This window comes from Ipomoea nil, unplaced genomic scaffold (assembly GCF_001879475.1).
Source record: "Ipomoea nil cultivar Tokyo-kokei standard unplaced genomic scaffold, Asagao_1.1 scaffold2792, whole genome shotgun sequence".
Taxonomy (NCBI): Eukaryota; Viridiplantae; Streptophyta; class Magnoliopsida; order Solanales; family Convolvulaceae; genus Ipomoea; species Ipomoea nil.
Window position 1 is genome coordinate 1,968,307 of NW_017619220.1, and position 20,171 is coordinate 1,988,477.

A 20,171-nucleotide genomic window follows, 5' to 3' on the forward strand; every position below is an offset into this window, starting at 1 on the left:
CTCACAATTCAACATACACATTTCTATGAAATTAGGTGTGATGTTAAAGAATGAAGAGAAAATTAGAAGACCTAACCTAAGTCCATGCGTACTGTCTGACATTTTCTATTATTTAGAGGACAATATGATTTTAAACTTTTTAATTTGGTTCAGTTTGGTTTTTAACCGAACCGTTCGGTTCCTCTATAACACGAACCGATCGATACTTCGATTTTATACCGAACCGTTATGCCCATGCCTAATTAATCTGCAGGTCGTTAAAAATGCAATACACCGAATGTATTACAATAAATCACATGAGGGAGTGATTCATCACTTTTGAAGTTTTACCTGACATGAACATAATTAGTCTCAGTATGTGTTTGTTAGCCGTTAACCGACTTGCTGAGAACACGTGGTTTAATCCAAAAAAACAAATGCAATGTCTACTGAATTATATAAGAGTCAATATGTTAAGGTTTTAATGGGAATACAAATGATAAAGATCAAATAAGCCCTTGAACTATTTATAAAAGTGCAATTAAGCCCTCAAACTAAAAAAAAAAGTTTCAATTAGGCACTTGAAATTAGGAAAAGAAAGTACAATTAACCGTATTTGACATGTGAATCTGTGATTATATTACAAGTAACCTTCAATAATCAATACTGCCGCCATATGATTGTGTCTTTGAGGATGTGGAACTTGATAGCTTTTTGGGTGAGTAATCTTCAATTTCCGACGAGGGTGAAAGCAAAGCATGGTACTTGTTCACTTCTATCACATCTATCTTCGTCGCCCAACTCAAGTACTCCTCCTTCCTCCTCCTCGATCAGCAAGTTAACCTTTAACGATACCATGCATGCATACCTTTCTTCCAGCGAAACACTACAGTAGAGCTACGCTAGACGAAGCCATCCCATGCAATGGGAGAAACACAACGAAACCACTATGACTATAATGTGCAGTGCCACCGGAATACAGGCCGGGATCGAAAGAAGGAATGGGACACCAAATGATTGTGATGAGACATATCAAAACTAGAGCCTAGCTCGCTTGTTACCAGAACAAGAGGGCGACAACTTGCATTGTCACATAGAACAAGAGAAAGAGTTATTGTAAATTGTTGTGTTCAAAGTCAAGATGGATGAGTTGGTCTAAGGTGTCAGTTTCAGGTATTATTGGTCTAAAAGAGTATGGGTTTAAATCCCATTCTTGACATCTTTTACAATCCAGGTACGCTGTACGTAGTCAGGTAGAGGCGAGGACACTTAGCGATGTGGAGAAGAAGGCCCCTAGCTGATCTGACGGTCTCATGGCACTCTAGCGGCTCAGGTGGGTGACTAGACTAGGCAGTCGTGTGTCCCCTGACCGAGTGCACACCCCAGAGGAGGTTAAGGCAGATTCAGCGGAGATTCTTTCATTGTTTGCCAAGTCACTTTTTTTTTTTTTTTTTTTTTTTTTTTTTTTTTTTTTTTCACATTAGGAAGGAACTGCGGCATTTTTATAAGCTTTCCAAAAATTATTTTAGTTAATTTCTTCTTTCTTGCCTTCTTCGAGGCCATAGTTCTTGTATAAATACCCTCATGGGGTCGGCAAATTATTGTGTGGACCATGGTCCACACAATGTTATGTGGACCATAATAAAATGTACATTTTTAATATACTAAATATACATTATTTTTGTACTATATGTACATTATACAATATAATGTACACTCACTACAAAAATAATGTACATTCAAAATAATGTACATCCCCTGAATATAATGTACATTATTTGTGTACTGAATGTACATTATTTTACACTATACAAAATATGGTCTATACAACTTGTGTGGACCATGGTCCACACAATAATGATTGCATGGGGTCACATTGTAGAGGATCCAAATTTCAAGACACAAATCGTTACCCTGTCTCACTTTTTACTACAAATATTCCTTTGTTACTTAGTATTTTACGATAGTGTTGGCGTATTGTTCGGCTGCCCTAAGCCGCAAAACCAACAATATGCTTTTCTTTAATGTAGAATTAGATGTCTACAATGACTTTATCCCAAAAAAAATCATTATCAAAGAATTAAAAAAAGAGATATAATTTCATTACTTATATTGTCTTTATTTTCTACCATGTAGAGATTCCTTATTTAATTTAAAATTAGATATCTACAATGCCTTTATTAAAAAAAAATTATTGTATTTATTTTCTACGACATATAAATTCCTTACGTTCAAATTTCTTAATTAATTATAATCACTACATTGTGCAATGTCTTCTTTTTACACGATCTTGTAATTAAATATCAACCTTAAATACAAAATTAATTAGTTATATATTTATTTATCAATTATCTTCTTAATACCATGGTAAAATAATAAAAAAAAATAGATCCAAGTCAATCATATTAACTACTTAGGGAGGATTTTTTTGACAAAGAGAGTATTCAAACAATCCAAGAAATTGAAGCGGAAAACTACCCTGTAATATCTATGGACTACATAACAGTTGTCTAGTTTAAAGCTAAATCATATTTCTTTATTGTGATGATTTAAAATGTATAAATACTAATTACCTTATCTAATCTTATTCCTTAAATAAACTAGGAATTTCTCTATCCACAACAACTAATTCAACAATAATGGTTGAATCAAAAGTACCTCGAGTAAAACACCTAAATGACTGATATGCGTTTATGCTGATAATAATATGTAAATGGTAATTATATCATTATCTTACGTAGCTATATTTAAAACTCGTTATTAAAAATGCCAAAATTGGGCAATAGAACATCATGGCACCTTTGACGTATTGAAAAGATGTTGAGACTACAACAATGCCCTTGCAAATCCAGAAAATAAAGAAATTTAAAAAATTTCCACTGCAGCAACATTCATTGATCTTGTACGTAAAATACTTATTGTGCATTCTTTAAATATATTAGAACTAATATAAATCTACAATTCATTTGATTTTCTAGACACAACCTGTTTGGATTAAAGGAAAAATCAACAACAACCTTATTAACAAAAACACTCAGTATTCGGACTACCACCAGGGTCATTGTTGTTACTAGCAAGTAAACAAGTTATGGAACTAGAACAAGAGGTACTACTCATGAACCTTCTACAAATATAATAAATATTAATATTTTGTTCAATACTTTAACATAAGAATGTATGACACACATGAAACATGTAGGTTAAAAAACTACCACTTACAAATATCAATAGTCCGGGATGTGCCACCCAAATACAGATCGAAAGAAGAAATAGGACATCAAATGATCGGGAGACATATCAAAACTGGAGCCTAGCCAGCTTGTTACCAAAACAAGAAGATAACTTGTCACATAGAACAAAGAAAAAGATATCCTAAATTGTTGTGTTTAAAGTAAAGACGGTCGAGTTGGTCAATGGCACCAGTTTCAGGAACTGTTCCGAAAGGGCATGGGATGAAAAGAAAACCTTTTTTAGTGGGGAATGCATAGGAAAACAAAGTTCGACTATACTCTAGATAACATCATAGAAATACACCCTACTCCCAAAAAAAAAAACCTATAAAAAGTCGGTCATCCAGCCAGGTACGCTGTAGGCCGTCGGGTTAAGGTTCCAGGCGCCTATGGCACTCGGGCGGCTCGTCATTTGCCTCGGGAGGGCGACCATATTTCTTGTATAAATACCCTCATGGGTCACACTCGAGAGGATATGAATTTCAAGACACAAATCGTTACTCTTTCTCACATTTTACTTAAAATATTCCTTTGTTACTTACTATTATAAGATAGTCACTACTAGAAATTATAGAATTTCCGACCACCTGAAAGTGATCTTAAATCAAATTGATACCAAAAAGTGGTCGGAAATAACAACAAAGGTTTTTCCGGAAACCAAAAGTGGTCGGAACAAGACTTTCAACTTGATTTAAGATCACTTTCAGGTGGTCGGAAATTCCATAATTTTCAGTAGTGAGTGTTGGCCTGTCGTGCAGCTGTCCAAAGCCGTAAAACCAACAATATTCCTTTCTTTAATTTAGAATAAGATATCTACAATGCCTTTATTGAAATTTTTTCTATTCATTATCACAAAATTTATTTCTTGTATAAATACCCTCATGGGTCACACGGTAGAGGATCCGAATTTCAGACACAAATCGTTACTCTTTCTCATTTTTACTTCATATATTCCTATGTTACTTAGTATTTTACGATAGTGTTGGCCCGTTGTGCGGCTTCCCTAAGCCGTAAAACCGGCAATATGTCTTCCTTTAATTTAGAATTAGATATCTACAACGCCTTTATTCAAAAAAAATTATTCATTATCAAAAAATTTAAAAAAGAGATATAATATCATTAGTTATAACGTCTTTATTTTCTACAATATATAGATTCCTTACTCACCAATTCATTAATTAATTATAATCACTACATTGTCCATTGTCTTCTTTTTACACGATCTTGTAATTAAATATCAATGTTAAATACAAAATTAGTAATATATTTATTTATCAAGTATTTTATTAATACCATGGGAAAATAATAATAAAAATTGTTTCAAGCCAATCATATTAACTAATTATTGAGGATTTGTTGACAAAGTGTGTATTCAAACAATCCAAGAAATTGATGCGGAGAACTACCCCGTAATATCTCTGGACTACACAACAATTGTCTAGTTTAAAGGTAAATAACATTTCTTTAATGTGATGATTTAATGTGTATAAATTTTTATTACCTTATGTAATCTTATTCCTTAAATGAACTAGGAATTTCTCTATCCACAAGAACTAATTGAACAAAAATGGTTGAATCAAAAGTAACTCGAGCAAAACACATAAATGACTGGTATGCGTTTATGCTTATGATATATGTAAATGATAATTATATCATTATCTTACGTACATACATTTAGAACTCATTATAAAAAATGCCAAAGTTGGGCAATAGAACATCATGGAACATTTGACGCATTGAAAAGATGTTGAGACTACAACAATGCCCTTGCAAATCCAGAAAATAAAGAAATTTAAAAAATAGCCAATGAAGCAACATTCATTGATCGTGTATGTAAAATAGTTATTGTACATTCATTAAATATATTAGAACTATTATAAATCTACAATTCATTTGTGTTTCTAGACACAACCTGTTTGGATTAAAGGGAAACTCAACATCAACCTTAATAACAAAAACACTCAATATTCGGACTACCATCAGGGTCATTGTTGTTACTAGCAAGTAAACAAGTTATGGAACTAGAACAAGAAGCACTACTACTGAACCTTCTACAGATATAATAAACATTAATATTTTGTTCAATACTTTAATGTGAGAATGTACGACACACATGAAACATGTAGGATAAAAAAACTACCACTGTCAAATATCAATAGTTCGGGATGTGCCACCCAAATACAGATCGAAAGAAGGAATAGGACACCAAATGATCGAGAGGTATATCGAGACTGGAGCCTAGCCAGCCTATTACCAAAACAAGAATACAACTTGTCACTTAGAACAAAGAAAAAGACATACTTAATTGTTAAGTTTAAAATAAAGATTGTTGAGTTGGTCTAAGGTGCTAGTTTCAGGTATTGGTTTAAAAGGGCATGGGTTCAAATCCATTCTTGATATCTTTTACAATTTTTAGCAAAGCCCGCGAAAAAAAAAAACCCATAAAAAGGCTGTCATCTAGCAAGGTACGCTGTTGGCAGTCGGGTAGAGGCGCCAGGCGCCTAGGAAGGCCCCCCCTCCCCACTAGTCTGACAATCGCATGGCACTCGGGCGGATCGTCAGTTGGATCGGGTGGGCAACCAGACTAGGCAGTAGGTGTGCCCCCGATGGAGTACACACCCCAGAGGCGGTTAAGGTAGATTCATCGGAGATTCTTTCATTGTATGCCAAGTCACTTCCTTTTTTCACATTAGGATGGAACTGCGGTAGTTTTAGAACCTTTTCTAAGATTATTTTAGTTAATTTCGTCTTTCTTGCCTTCTTGAAGACCATATTTCTTGTATAAATACCCTCATGGGTCACACTGGAGAGGATCCGAATTTCAAGATACAAATCGTTACTCTTTCTCACTTTTTACTTCATATATTCCTTTGTTACTTAGTATTTTACGATAGTGTTGGCCCGTCGTGCAGCTGCCCTAAGCCGTTAAACCGACAATATGTCTTTCTTTAATTTAGAATTCGATATCTACAACGCCTTTATTAAAAAAAATAATTTATTCATTATCAATTTTTTTTCTAAATAAAGAGATATAATATCATTAGTTATGATGTCTTTATTTTCTACAATATATAGATTCCTTACTTTCAAATTCATTAATTAATTATAATCACTACATTGTCCATTGTCTTCTTTTTACACGATCTTGTAATTAAATATCAACGTTAAATACAAAATTAGTTATATATTTATTTATGAAGTATATTATTAATACCATGGAAAAATAATAAAAAATTAGTTTCAAGTCAATCATATTAACTACTTAAGGGAGGATTTGTTAACAGAGAGTGTATTCAAACAATCCAAGAAATTGAAGCGGAAAACTACCCCGTAATATCTACGGACTACATAACAGTTATCTAGTTTAAAGGTAAATCACATTTCTTTATTGTGATGATTTAAAGTGAATAAATTTTTATTAACTTATCAAATCTTATTCCTTAAATAAACTAGGAATTTATCTATCCACAAGAACTAATTCAACAATAATGGTTGAATCAAAAGTAACTCGAGCAGAACACATAAATGACTGGTATGCGTTTATGCTGAAAAAATTATGTAAATGGTAATAAGATCATTATTAAAAATGCCAAAGTTGGGCAATAGAACATCATGGAACATTTGACGCATTGAAAAGGTGTTGAGACTACAACAATGCCCTTCCAAATCCAGAAAATAAAGAAATTTAAAAAATAGCCACCACAGCAGCATTCATTGATCCTGTATGTAAAATAGTTATTGTGCATTCTTTTAATATATTAAAACTAATATAAATCTGCAATTCATTTGTTTTTCTAGACTCAACCTGTTTGGATTATAGGCAAAATCAACATCAACCTTAATAACAAAAACACTCAGTATTCAGACTACCACCAGGGTCATTGTTGTTACTAGCAAGTAAACAAGTTATGGAACTAGAACAAGAGGCACTACTCTTGAACCTTCTACAAATATAATAAGCATTAATTTGTTTAATACTTTAACATGAGTATGTACGACACACATGAAATATTTAGGGTAATAGAAAAACTACCACTGTCAAATATCAACAGTTCGGGATGTGCCACCCAAATACAGATCGAAAGAAGGAATAGGACACCAAATGATCGAGAGACATATCAAAACTGGAACCTAGTCAGCCTTTTACCATAACAAGAAGACAACTTGTCACCTAGAACAAAGAAAAAGATATCCTAAATTATTGGGTTCAAAGTTAAGATGGCGAGTTAGTCTAAAGCGCCAGTTTTAGTTATTAGTCTGAAAGGGCCTGGGTTCAAATCCCATTCTTGTCATCTTTTACAATTATAAGCAAAGCCCCCAAAAAACCCATAAAACGTCAATCATCCAGCCAGGTAAACGCCTCCCCCACTGGTTTGACGATCGCATGGCACTCGGGCAGCTCGTCAGTTGGATCGGGTGGGCGACCAAACAAAGCAATCGGTGTGTCCTCGATGGTGTACACCCCCCAGAGGCGGATTCAGCGGAGATTCTTTCATTGTACGCCAAGTCACTACCTTTTTTAGTTAATTGCTTCTTTCTTGCCTTCTTGAAGACCATATTTCTTGCATAAATACCCTCATGGGTCACACTGGAGAGGATTCGAATTTCAAGACACAAATCGAAAACTCTTTCTCACTTTTTACTTCATATATTCCTTTGTTACTTAGTATTTTACGATAGTGTTGGCCCGTCGTGCGGCTGCCCTTAGCCATAAAACGGAAAATACGGCTTTCTTTAATTTAGATTTAGATATCTACAACGCCTTTATTCAAAAAAAAATTATTCAATATCAAAAAATTAAAAAAAAAATATAATATCATTAGTTATATTGTCTTTATTTTCTGCAATATATAGATTCCTTACTTTCAAATTCATAAATTAATTATAACCACTACATTGTCCATTGTCTTCTTTTTACACGATCTTGTAATTAAATATCAACGTTAAATACAAAATTAGTTATATATTTATTTATCATATATTTTATTAATACCAGGGGAAAATAATAAAAAAATAGTTTCAAGCCAATCATATTAACTACTTAGGTAGGATTTGTAGACAAAGAGTGTATTCACACAATCCAAGAAATTGAAGCGGAAAACTACCCCGTAATATCTCTGGACTACATAGTAGTTGTCTTGTCTAAAGGTAAATCACATTTCTTTATTGTGATGATTTATAGTGTATAAATTTTTATTTCCTTATCTAACCTTATTCCTTAAATAAACTAGGAATTTCTCAATCCACAAGAACTAATTCTACAATAATGGTTGAATCAAAAGTAACTCGAGCAGATAACATAAATGACTGGTATGCGTTTATGCTGATAATATTATGTAAATGGTAATTAGATCATTAACTTACGTGGCTATATTTAAAACTCATTATTAAAAATGCCAAAGATGGGCAGTAAAACTACCGCAAATCCATCCTAATGTGAAAAAAAGGTAGTGGCATGGCATACAATGAAAGAATCTCCGCTGAATCCGCCTTAACTGCCTCTGGGGTGTGTACACCGTCGGGGACACACCGACTGCCTAGTTTGGATGCCCACCCGATCCAACTGGGTGTGTACACCGTCGGGGACACACCGACTGCCTAGTTTAGACGCCCACCCGATCCAACTGATGAGCCGCCTTAGTGCCATGCGATCGTCAGACCAGTGGTGGGGCGTTCTTTCCCACATAGGTAAAGTGTCCTAGGCGCCTCTACCCGACTGCCTACAGTGTACCAGGCTGGATGACAGGCTTTTTATGGGTTTTTTTGGGGCTTTGCTAATATTTGTAAAAGATGGGTCAAAGTACCTATGAAGTCCCTGTACTATAATGTTTTGTTCAATTTAGTCCTAGTACCTTTATTCTGTTCAATTTAGTCCCTCTACTTTAAAAAGTGGTAAAACTAAGGACAATTGTCTAAATCTCATTACGAACATGGTCTTAATTATTTATTTTGGACATACTAATTTAATATATTGGTGGTAAAAATGATAGATTTTAAATATTTATAAAGTAATATATGAGTGGGAATATAAATATCATCAGTGCTACGTAACCTAAGTTAACGATAATATTAACATCGTTAACTATTGTCCTTAATTCCACTACTTTTGAAAGTACATGGACTAAATTGAACAAAATAAAAGTATAAGGACTAAATTGAACAAAACACTATAGTACAGGGACCTCGTAGGTACTTTAACCCATCTTTTACAAATATTAGCAAAGCCCCAAAAAAACCCATAAAAAGCCTGTCATCCAGCCTGGTACACTGTAGGCAGTCGGGTAGAGGCGCCTAGGACACTTTACCTATGTGGGAAAGAACGCCCCACCACTGGTCTGACGATCGCATGGCACTAAGGCGGCTCGTCAGTTGGATCGGGTGGGCGTCTAAACTAGGCAGTCGGTGTGTCCCCGACGGTGTACACACCCAGTTGGATCGGGTGGGCGTCCAAACTAGGCAGTCGGTGTGTCCCCGACGGTGTACACAACCCAGAGGCGGTTAAGGCGGATTCAACGGAGATTCTTTCATTGTATGCCATGTCACTACCTTTTTTTCACATTAGGATGGATTTGCGGTAGTTTTAGAAGATTTTCTAAGATTATTTTAGTTAATTTCTTCTTTCTTGCCTTCTTGAAGACCTTATTTCTTGCATAAATACCCTCATGGGTCACACTAGAGAGGATCCGAATTTCAAGACACAAATCGTTACTATTTCTCACATTTTACTTCATATATTCCTTTGTTACTTAGTATTTTATGATAGTGTTGGCCCGTCGTGCGGCTGCCCTTAGACGTAAAACCGAAAATATGCCTTTCTTTAATTTAGAATTAGATATCTACAACGCCTTTATTCCAAAAAAAAAAAATAAAATTATTCATTATCAAAAAATTAAAAAAAAAGAGATATAATATCATTTGTTATAATGTCTTTATTTTCTACAATATATAGATTCCTTACTTTGAATTTTATTAATTAATTATAATCACTGCATTGTCCATTGTCTTCTTTTTACACAATCTTGTAATTAAATATCAACATTAAATACAAAATTAGTTATATATTTATTTATCAAGTATTTTATTAATACCATGGGAAAATAATAATAAAATAGTTTCAATCCAATCATATTAATTACTTAGGGAGGATTTTTAGACAAAGAGCGTATTCAAACAATCCAAGAAATTGAAGCGGAAAACTACCCCGTAATATCTCTGAACTACATAACAGTTGTCTAGTTTAAAGGTAAATCACATTTCTTTATTGTGATGATTTAAAGTGTATAAATTTTTATTACCTTATCTAATATTTTTCCTTAAATAAACTAGGAATTTCTCTATCCACAAGAACTAATTCAACAATAATGGTTGAATCAAAAGTAACTTGAGCAGAAAACATAAATGACTGGTATGCGTTTATGCTGATAATATTATGTAAATGGTAATTAGATCATTATCTTACGTAGCTACATTTAAAACTCATTATTAGAAATGCCAAAGTTGGGCAATCGAATATCATGGAACATTTGACGCATTGAAAAGATGTTGAGACTACAACAATGCCCTTGCAAATCCAGAAAATAAAGAAATTTAAAAAATAGCCACCGTAGTAGCATTCATTGATCATGTATGTAAAATAGTTATTGTGCATTCTTTAAATATATTGGAACTAATATAAATCTCCAATTCATTTGTGTTTCTAGACTCAACCTGTTTGGTTTAAAGGCAAAATCAACATCAACCTTAATAACAAAAACACTCAGTACTCGGACTACCATCAGGGTCATTGTTGTTACTAGCAAGTAAACAAGTTATGGAACTAGAACAAGAGGCACTACTCTTGAACCTTCTACAAATATAATAAACATTAATATTTTGTTTAATACTTTAACATGAAACATGTAGGGTAAAAAAACTACCAGTGTCAAATATCAACAGTTCGGGATGTGACACCCAAATACAGATCGAAAGAAGGAATATGACACCAAATGATCGAGAGACATATCAAAACTGGAGCCTAGCCAGCCTGTTACCAGAACAAGAAGACAACTTGTCACCTAGAACAAAGAAAAAGATATCCTAAATTGTTGGGTTAAAAGTGAAGATGGCCGAGTTGGTCTAAGGCGCCACAGATATTTGCAAAGCCCCAAAAAAAACCCATAAAAGTCTGTCATCCAGCCAGGTAGGCTGTAGGCAGTCGGGTAGAGGCGCCTAGGACACTTTACCTATGTGGGAAAGAACGCCTCCCCACTGGTCTGACGATCGCATGACACTCGGGCGGCTCGTCAGTTGGATCGGGTGGGCGACCAAACTAGGCAGTCGGTGTGTCCCCGACGGTGTACACACCCCAGAGGCGGATTCAGCGGAGATTCTTTCATTGTACGCCATGTCACTACCCTTTTTCACATTAGGATGGAAGTGCGGTAGTTTTAGAAGATTTTCTAAGATGATTTTAGTTAATTTCTTTTTTCTTGCTGTGACACCCCGAAATCCAAATTCGATTAAGGGATTGATTAATTAATTAATCCTATTTCAATTTGTAATCTAATTCCTTAAAATCCTGAAAATTCAATTGTCTGGGACTAGTAATTGACTAGTCAATCCCAAAGTCAAAGTTGTACCTTGAGCTTTAAAAGGAGTTCCCTTGTTCCCTTACACTTCATTATGTTAGTAAGGGTATTCTTGACCTTTCACTTGGTGTTAGTATTGTAAGCTAACCTAGTAGACCACCCTCATTTCTTTCCTTACCCTTTCTAAATTCTAGCTCCACCTTCTCTCTAAAAAGGTAGATAGCTTTTCTTCCAAGCCAAGATTGAAGCCTTGCCAAAACTTCAAGAGTTGTCTCCAAGATTCTACCTTTCATACATTTGGGCATCTAGGAGGGTAAGATCTAAGTTCATCTTATGCTTTTAGTAATTTCTAAGGTGTCTTTTCTTAAAGATAGGATCTTTATGATCTTTCGGTGTGTTCTTGAAGTGGGTTTGGAAGGTGAGCTTTGTTAGGAGCTTGTTGAGGTGTAAAGTGAAGGTTTTTAGTCTTCAAGAGGTAACCCATGCTCTACAAAATCTATTTTGCTTACCTATGTGAATATTTCTTGGATTCTACATGTGTTTTGCTATGAAATGTGAGTGTTTATGCATTGTCTTGTGAAAATGCATATCTAGAGCTTGTGTTTAGGGTTCTTGTTTGCCATTGCTTGGCTATTCCTTTGATTCAAGTCATTTTGTTGTATTTGGTGAGATTTGGCATGTTTTGGACTTGAATTTGAGCTTGGAGTTGAAAATCCCCGAAGGGATTGTTTGTGCAGGTATGTGTACCCGCGGGCGGAACGGCGGGTAGGGGTCCAACCCGCCGCCCACCTGCGGGGTACATGATGTTGGAGGGCCTGTACCCGCGGGCAGGACCACGGGTAGGGGCCTACCCGTGGGCCCACCCGCAGGGTACATATGTTGGTTGTGTGGGGATTTGTTCCCCGTGATTCTTTTGACTTGGTATTTGGTCTTTGGACTTCCCGATGTTCTTTTGTGGAACTATTTGAGCGTCTTCTTGATGTTTCGTATGTCTAGAACTATATCGTAGGAATCCATGTAGGTTTTGGTGTCTTGAATCGTGCTAAGTGTTCAACATTGTGTTTCGTTGAACCATGATGAGTCTTGTATGTTCTTCGGAACTACATTTGGTTTGCCCGTTTGCTAAGCATGCTTGTTCGGTGTTTAAATGCTAGCGTGTGTGTTGTTTGTACCTTCCTATTGTTGATGATAACTTGTGTTATTCATCGTTGTTGTTGTTGGACTGAGATCCATTCCTTGATTGAGTATGGTTTCATATCTTCGTTGTGATCCGTTGATTGATTCCTGTTGTGGTGTGATGTGTGTGTGGCTTTACCTGGATTGCACAATTAGTGGTATGGGACACTAGTCACCAAGGTATTGCAGTGGTCCTCGTGGTGGCCATGACGCGATTATGGAGTTTGTGACCTTTGTGTAAGGTTCACGTGTTTCTTAGGTGGCATGTGTTGCCGTGTGTGTGATCGGTACCCTCGTGTACTATGAATCAGTGGTCTCGTTGGTGGTCGTTGGTGGGGGACGACGGTCCCAGGAGGGAAAAGGTTGGACTTGGTTGTACAGGGGTCCTGGAGGTAATGGTTGGAAGAAGATATAAGGTTGGGGTAGCCATAAGGTTGGAACCGGGCATAAGGAAGGCATATCAACTCGTGATGGGTGATATCACGAGGGCTTGTGTAGCCGTGGTTGTGAGTTCTCTTCTTGTGACGTGTGTAGTCACAAGGGCATGTGTTGCTTTGTCAAGTGTTGCCATTGGTTGTGTCTCTATTCCTTTGAGTTATGCATGTCGGGTGTTGATCTATTGTGTGATGATAGATCATACCTTGAGACTTCTTGTGAGTCGTTGTTGTACCTTGTAGTCTTGGGATGTGTTCCTGTGTTCTTGTTGAGAGTGTTGAGTCTTGTGTTGACTGTTACTCTTGGTTTTGGACTTATATATATATATATATATATATATATATATATATATATATATATATATATATATGTATTCCGTTTCGAAAATGGCTTTACAAACTTATATCTTATCTATGTATGATATTTCACATGTATTGGTGGGTTACCAGCATTATTCGCTGACCGGGCGTCGTCCCATGTTTATTGTGTTCTTTCAGGTGATGTTTAGACGAGTGCGCGGTCTAGTGCCAGCTAGTGTAGCTTCTCCTTTACGTTTTGTGGCCTGTGAGCCAGCTTAGACTTAGTACGTTGAGATATTGGTTTAGATATGAACATTGCAGATGTTTGCCTGAGCGTTCACCCTTTGGTGAGCATAGCATAGCACCCCGTATCCCAGTTTATTTATATATATCTTCCTTTCAGTCTACCGCTGTGTTGGTTGTTTGGTTTAGATATCTGCATGTTAAAGGCTTTAAATAGCATGTTTTTAGGGGGTGTTATACTTGCCTTCTTGATGACCATATTTCTTACATAAATACCCTCATGGGTCACACTAGAAAGGATCTGAATTTCAAGACACAAATCGTTACTCTTTCTCACTTTTTACTTAAAATATTCCTTTGTTACTTAATATTTTACGATAGTGTTGGCCCGTCGTGCGGCTGCCGTTAGCCGTAAAATCGAAAATATGCCTTTCTTTAATTTAGAATTAGATATCTACAACGCCTTTATTCCAAAAAAATAAAATAAAAAAATTATTCATTATCAAAAAAAAAAAAAAAGAGATATAATATCATTAGTTATATTGTCTATATTTTCTACAATATATAGATTCCTTATTTTCAAATTCATTAATTAATTATAGCAACTACATTGTCCATTGTCTTCTTTTTACACGATCTTGTAATTAAATATCAACGTTAAATACAAAATTAGTTATATATTTATTTATCAAGTATTTTATTAATACCATGGGAAAATAATAATAAAATAGTTTCAAGCCAATCATATTAACTACTTAGGAAGGATTTGTAGACAAAGAGCGTATTCAAACAATCCAAGAAATTGAAGCGGAAAACTACCCCGTAATATCTCTGGACTACATAACAGTTGTCTAGTTTAAAGGTAAATCACATTTCTTTATTGTGATGATTTAAAGTGTATAAATTTTTATTACCTTATCTAATCTTATTCCTTAAATAAACTAGGAATTTCTCTATTCACAAGAACTAATTCGAAAAAAATGGTTGAATCAAAAGTAACTCGAGCAGAAAAAATAAATGACTAGTATGCGTTTATGCTGATAATATTATGTAAATTGTAATTAGATCATTATCTTACGTAGCTACATTTAAAACTCATTATTAAAAATCCCAAAGTTGGGCAATAGAACATCATGGAACATTTAACGCATTGAAAAGATGTTGAGACTACAACAATACCCTTGCAAATCCAGAAAATAAAGAAATTTAAAACACAGCGACCGCAGCAGCATTCATTGATCATATATGTAAATAGATTTTGTGCATTCTTTAAATATATTAGAACTAATATAAATCTACAATTCATTTGTATTTCTAGACTCAACCAGTTTGGATTAAAGGCAAAATCAACATCAACCTTAATAACAAAAACACTCAGTATTCGGACTGCCATCAGGGTCATTGTTGTTACTAGCAAGTAAACAAGTTATGGAACTAGAACAAGAGGCACTAGCTTGAACCTTCTACAAATATAATAAACATTAATATTTTGTTTAATACTTTAACATGAAATACGTAGGGTAAAAAAACTATCACTGTCAAATATCAAATGATCGGGATGTGCCACCCAAGTACAGATCGAAAGAAGGAATAGGACACCAAATGATCGAGAGACAGATCAAAACTGGAGCCAAGCCAGCCTGTTACCAGAACAAGAAGACAACTTGTCACCTAGAACAAAGAAAAAGATATCCTAAATTGGAGGGTTAAAAGTCAAGATGGTCGAGTTGGTCTAAGGTGCTAGTTTTATGTACTGGTTCGAGAGGGCATGGGTTCAAATCCCATTCTTGACATGTTTTACAAATATTAGCAAAGCCCCCAAAAAAACCCATTAAAAGTCAGTCATCCAGCCAGGTACGCTGTAGGCAGTCGGGTAGAGGCGCCTAGGACACTTTACCTATGTGGGAAAGAACGCCCCCCCACTGGTCTGACGATCGCACGGCACTCGAGCGGCTCGTCAGTTGGAGATTCTTTCATTGTACGCCATGTCACTACCTTTTTTAACATTAGGATGGATGTGCGGTAGTTTTAGAAGATTTTCTTAGATTATTTTAGTTAATTTCTTCTTTCTTGCCTTCTTGATGACCATATTTCTGGAATAAATACCCTCATGGGTCACACTGGAAAGGATCTGAATTTCAAAACACAAATCGTTACTCTTTCTCACTTTTTACTTCATATATTCCTTTGTTACTTAGTATTTTACAATAGTGTTGGCCCGTCGTGCGGCTGCCCTTAGCCGTAAAACCGAAAATATGCCATTCTTTAATTTAGAATTAGATATCTACAACGCCTTTATTCCAAAAAAAAAAAATATTCATTATCAAAAAAAAAAAAAAAAGAGAGATATAGTATCATTAGTTATAATGTCTTTATTTTCTACAATATATAGATTCCTTACTTTCAAATTCATTAATCAGTTATAATCACTCCATTGGCCATTGTCTTCTTTTTACACGATCTTGTAATTAAATATCAACGTTAAATACAAAATAAGTTATATATTTATTTATCAAGTATTTTATTAATACCATGGGAAAATAATAATAAAATAGTTTCAAGCTAATCACATTAACTACTTAGGGAGGATTTGTAGACAAAGAGCGTATTCATACAATCCATGAAATTAAAGCGGAAAACTACCCCGTAATATCTCTGGACTACATAACAGTTGTCTAGTTTAAAGGTAAATCACATTTCTTTATTGTGATGATTTAAAGTGTATAAATTTTTATTAACTTATCTAATCTTATTCCTTAAATAAACTAGGAATTTCTCTATCCACAAGAACTAATTCAACATGAATAGTTGTATCAAAAGTAACTCGAGCAGAAAACATAAATGACTGGTATGTGTTTATGCTGATAATATTATGTAAATGTTAATTAGATCATTATCTTACGTAGCTACATTTAAAACTCATTATTAAAAATGCCAAAAGTTGGGCAATAGACCATCATGGAACATTTAACGCATTGAAAAGATGTTGAGACTACAACAATGCAATTGCAAATCTAGAAAATAAAGAAATTTAAAAAATAGAGACCGCAACAGCATTCATTGATCATGTATGTAAAATAGTTATTGTGCATTCTTTAAATATATTAGAACTAATATAAATCTAAAATTCATTTGTATTTCTAGACTCAACCAGTTTGGATTAAAGGCAAAATCAACATCAACCTTAATAACATAAACACTCAGTATTCGGACTACCATCAGGGTCATTGTTGTTACTAGCAAGTAAACAAGTTATGGAACTAGAACAAGAGGCACTAGCTTGAACCTTCTACAAATATAATAAACATTAATATTTTGTTTAATACTTTAACATGAAACACGTAGGGTAAAAAAACTATCACTGTCAAATATCAAATGTTCGGGATGTGCCACCCAAGTACAGATCGAAAGAAGGAATAGGACACCAAATCATCGAGAGACAGATCAAAACTGGAGCCAAGCCAGCCTGTTACCAGAACAAGAAGACAACTTGTCACCTAGAACAAAGAAAAAGATATCCTAAATTATAGGGTTAAAAGTCAAGATGGCCGAGTTGGTCTAAGGTGTTGGTTTTAGGTACTGGTTTGAGAGGGCATAGGTTCAAATCCCATTCTTGACATGTTTTACAAATATTCGCATAGCCCCCAAAAAAACCCATTAAAAGTCAGTCATCCAGCCAGGTACGCTGTAGGCAGTCGGGTAGAGGCGCCTAGGACACTTTACCTATGTGGGAAAGAACGCCCCCCCACTGGTCTGACGATTGCATGGCACTCGGGCAGCTCGTCAGTTGGATCGGGTGGGCGACCAAACTAGGCTGTCGGTGTGTCCCCGACGGTGTACACACCCCAGAGGCGGATTCAGCGGAGATTCTTTCATTGTACGCCATGTCACTACCCCAGAGGCGGGTGGAAGTGCTGTAGTTTTTGAAGAATTTCTAAGATTATTTTAGTAAATTTATTCTTTCTTTCCTTCTTGATGGCCATATTTCTTGCATAAATACCCTCATGGATCACACTGGTAAAGGATCTGAATTTCAAGACACAAATCGTTACTCTTTCTCACTTTTTACTTCATATATTCCTTTGTTACTTTGTATTTTACGATAGTGTTGGCCCGTCGTGCGGCTGCCCATAGCCGTAAAACCGAAAATATGCCATTCTTTAATTTAGAATTAGATATCTACAACGTATTTATTCCAAAAATAAATAAATTATTCATTATCAAAAAATTAAAAAAAAAGATATAATATCATTTGTTATAATGTCTTTATGTTCTACAATATATAGATCCCTTACTTTGAAATTTATTAATTAATTATAATCACTGCATTGTCCATTGTCTTCTTTTTACACGATCTTGTAATTAAATATCAACGTTAAATACAAAATTAGATATATATTTATTTATCAAGTATTTTATTAATACCATGGGAAAACAATAATAAAATAGTTTCAAGCCAATCATATTAACTACTTAGGGAGGATTTGTAGACAAAGTGCGTATTCAAATAATCCAAGAAATTGAAGCGGAAAACTACCCCGTAATATCTCTGGACTACATAACAGTTGTCTAGTTTAAAGGTAAATCACATTTCTTTATTGTGATGATTTAAAGTGTATAAATTTTTATTACCTTATCAAATCTTATTCCTTAAATAAACTAGGAATTTCTCTATCCGCAAGAACTAATTCAACAATAATGGTTGAATCAAAAGTAACTCGAGCAGAAAACATAAATGAATGGTATGCGTTTATGTTGATAATATTATGTAAATGGTAATTAGATCATTATCTTGCGTAGCTACATTTAAAACTCATTATTAAAAATGTCAAAGTTGGGCAATAGAACATCATGTTACATTTGACGCATTGAAAAGATGTTGAGACTACAACAATGCCCATGCAAATCCAGAAAATAATGAAATTTAAAAAATAGAGACTGCAGCAGCATTCATTGATCATGTATGTAAAGTAGTTATTGTGCATTCTTTAATGGCCCGTTTGGATCACGGAATAGGCCGGGAATGGCATAGCATTCCCAGTAATAGGCCTATTCTTTTGTTTGATAACCATTTCTATTACCAGGAATAATATTCCTGGTAATAGTCTATTATCTCAAATAAGGTAATAGCTATTACTAGGGCCCCCCCTGGTATTAACCTATTACTGAACGCTCAGGAGTAGATTTTATAATTTATTTTCTTTTTTACCACTTTCTTTAACCTAATTCTTTTATCCTATATATAAATTTATCCTATTTCAACACCGTTGTCGCCACTACCACCATCACCTCCGCCGCCCCCCCCCCACCACCGCCGCCCCCACCACTACCACCGTCACCACCACCACTACCACCCCAGCACCACCACCACCGCCACCACCATCGCCGCCGCCGCCACCAGAACCACTACCCACCGCTACCACCACCACCACCACCACCGCCACAACTGTCGCCGCTCCCACCACCACTGCCACAACCATCACCGCCCCCACCACCACCGCCACCACCACCACTACCACCCCAGCACCACCACCGCCACCACCACCATCACCACCACCGCCGCCGCCGCCACCACCACCGCCGCCACCACCGCCTCCGCCACCACCACCACTGCCACCCCAGCACCACCACCACCGCCACCGCCGCCACCACCATCGCCACCATCACATATTTTTATAAGGGTATTTATGTCTTTTAAAACATATTTCATTTCTATTCCTTAAATCAACCAAACACTGTAATATAATTCCTAAAGTCAATTCCTTCCGCGAACCAAACAATAGAATACAATTCATATTCTATTCCTTGCCTATTTCATTCCTTATGGAATAGCATGCCTATTACCTCAAAATTCATTCCGTGAACCAAACGTGCTGTAAATATATTAGAACTAATATAAATCTAAAATTCATTTGTATTTCTAGACTCAACCAATTTGGATTAAAGGCAAAATCAACATCAACCTTAATAACAAAAACACTCAGTATTCGGACTACCATCAGGGTCATTGTTGTTACTAGCAAGTAAACAAGTTATGGAACTAGAACAAGAGGCACTACTCTTGAACCTTCTACAAATATAATAAACATTAATATTTTGTTTAATACTTTAACATGAAACATGTAGGGTAGAAAAACTACCACTGTCAAATATCAACAGTTCCGGATGTGCCACCCAAATACAGATCGAAAGAAGGAATAGGACACCAAATGATCGAGAGACATATCAAAACTGGAGCCTAC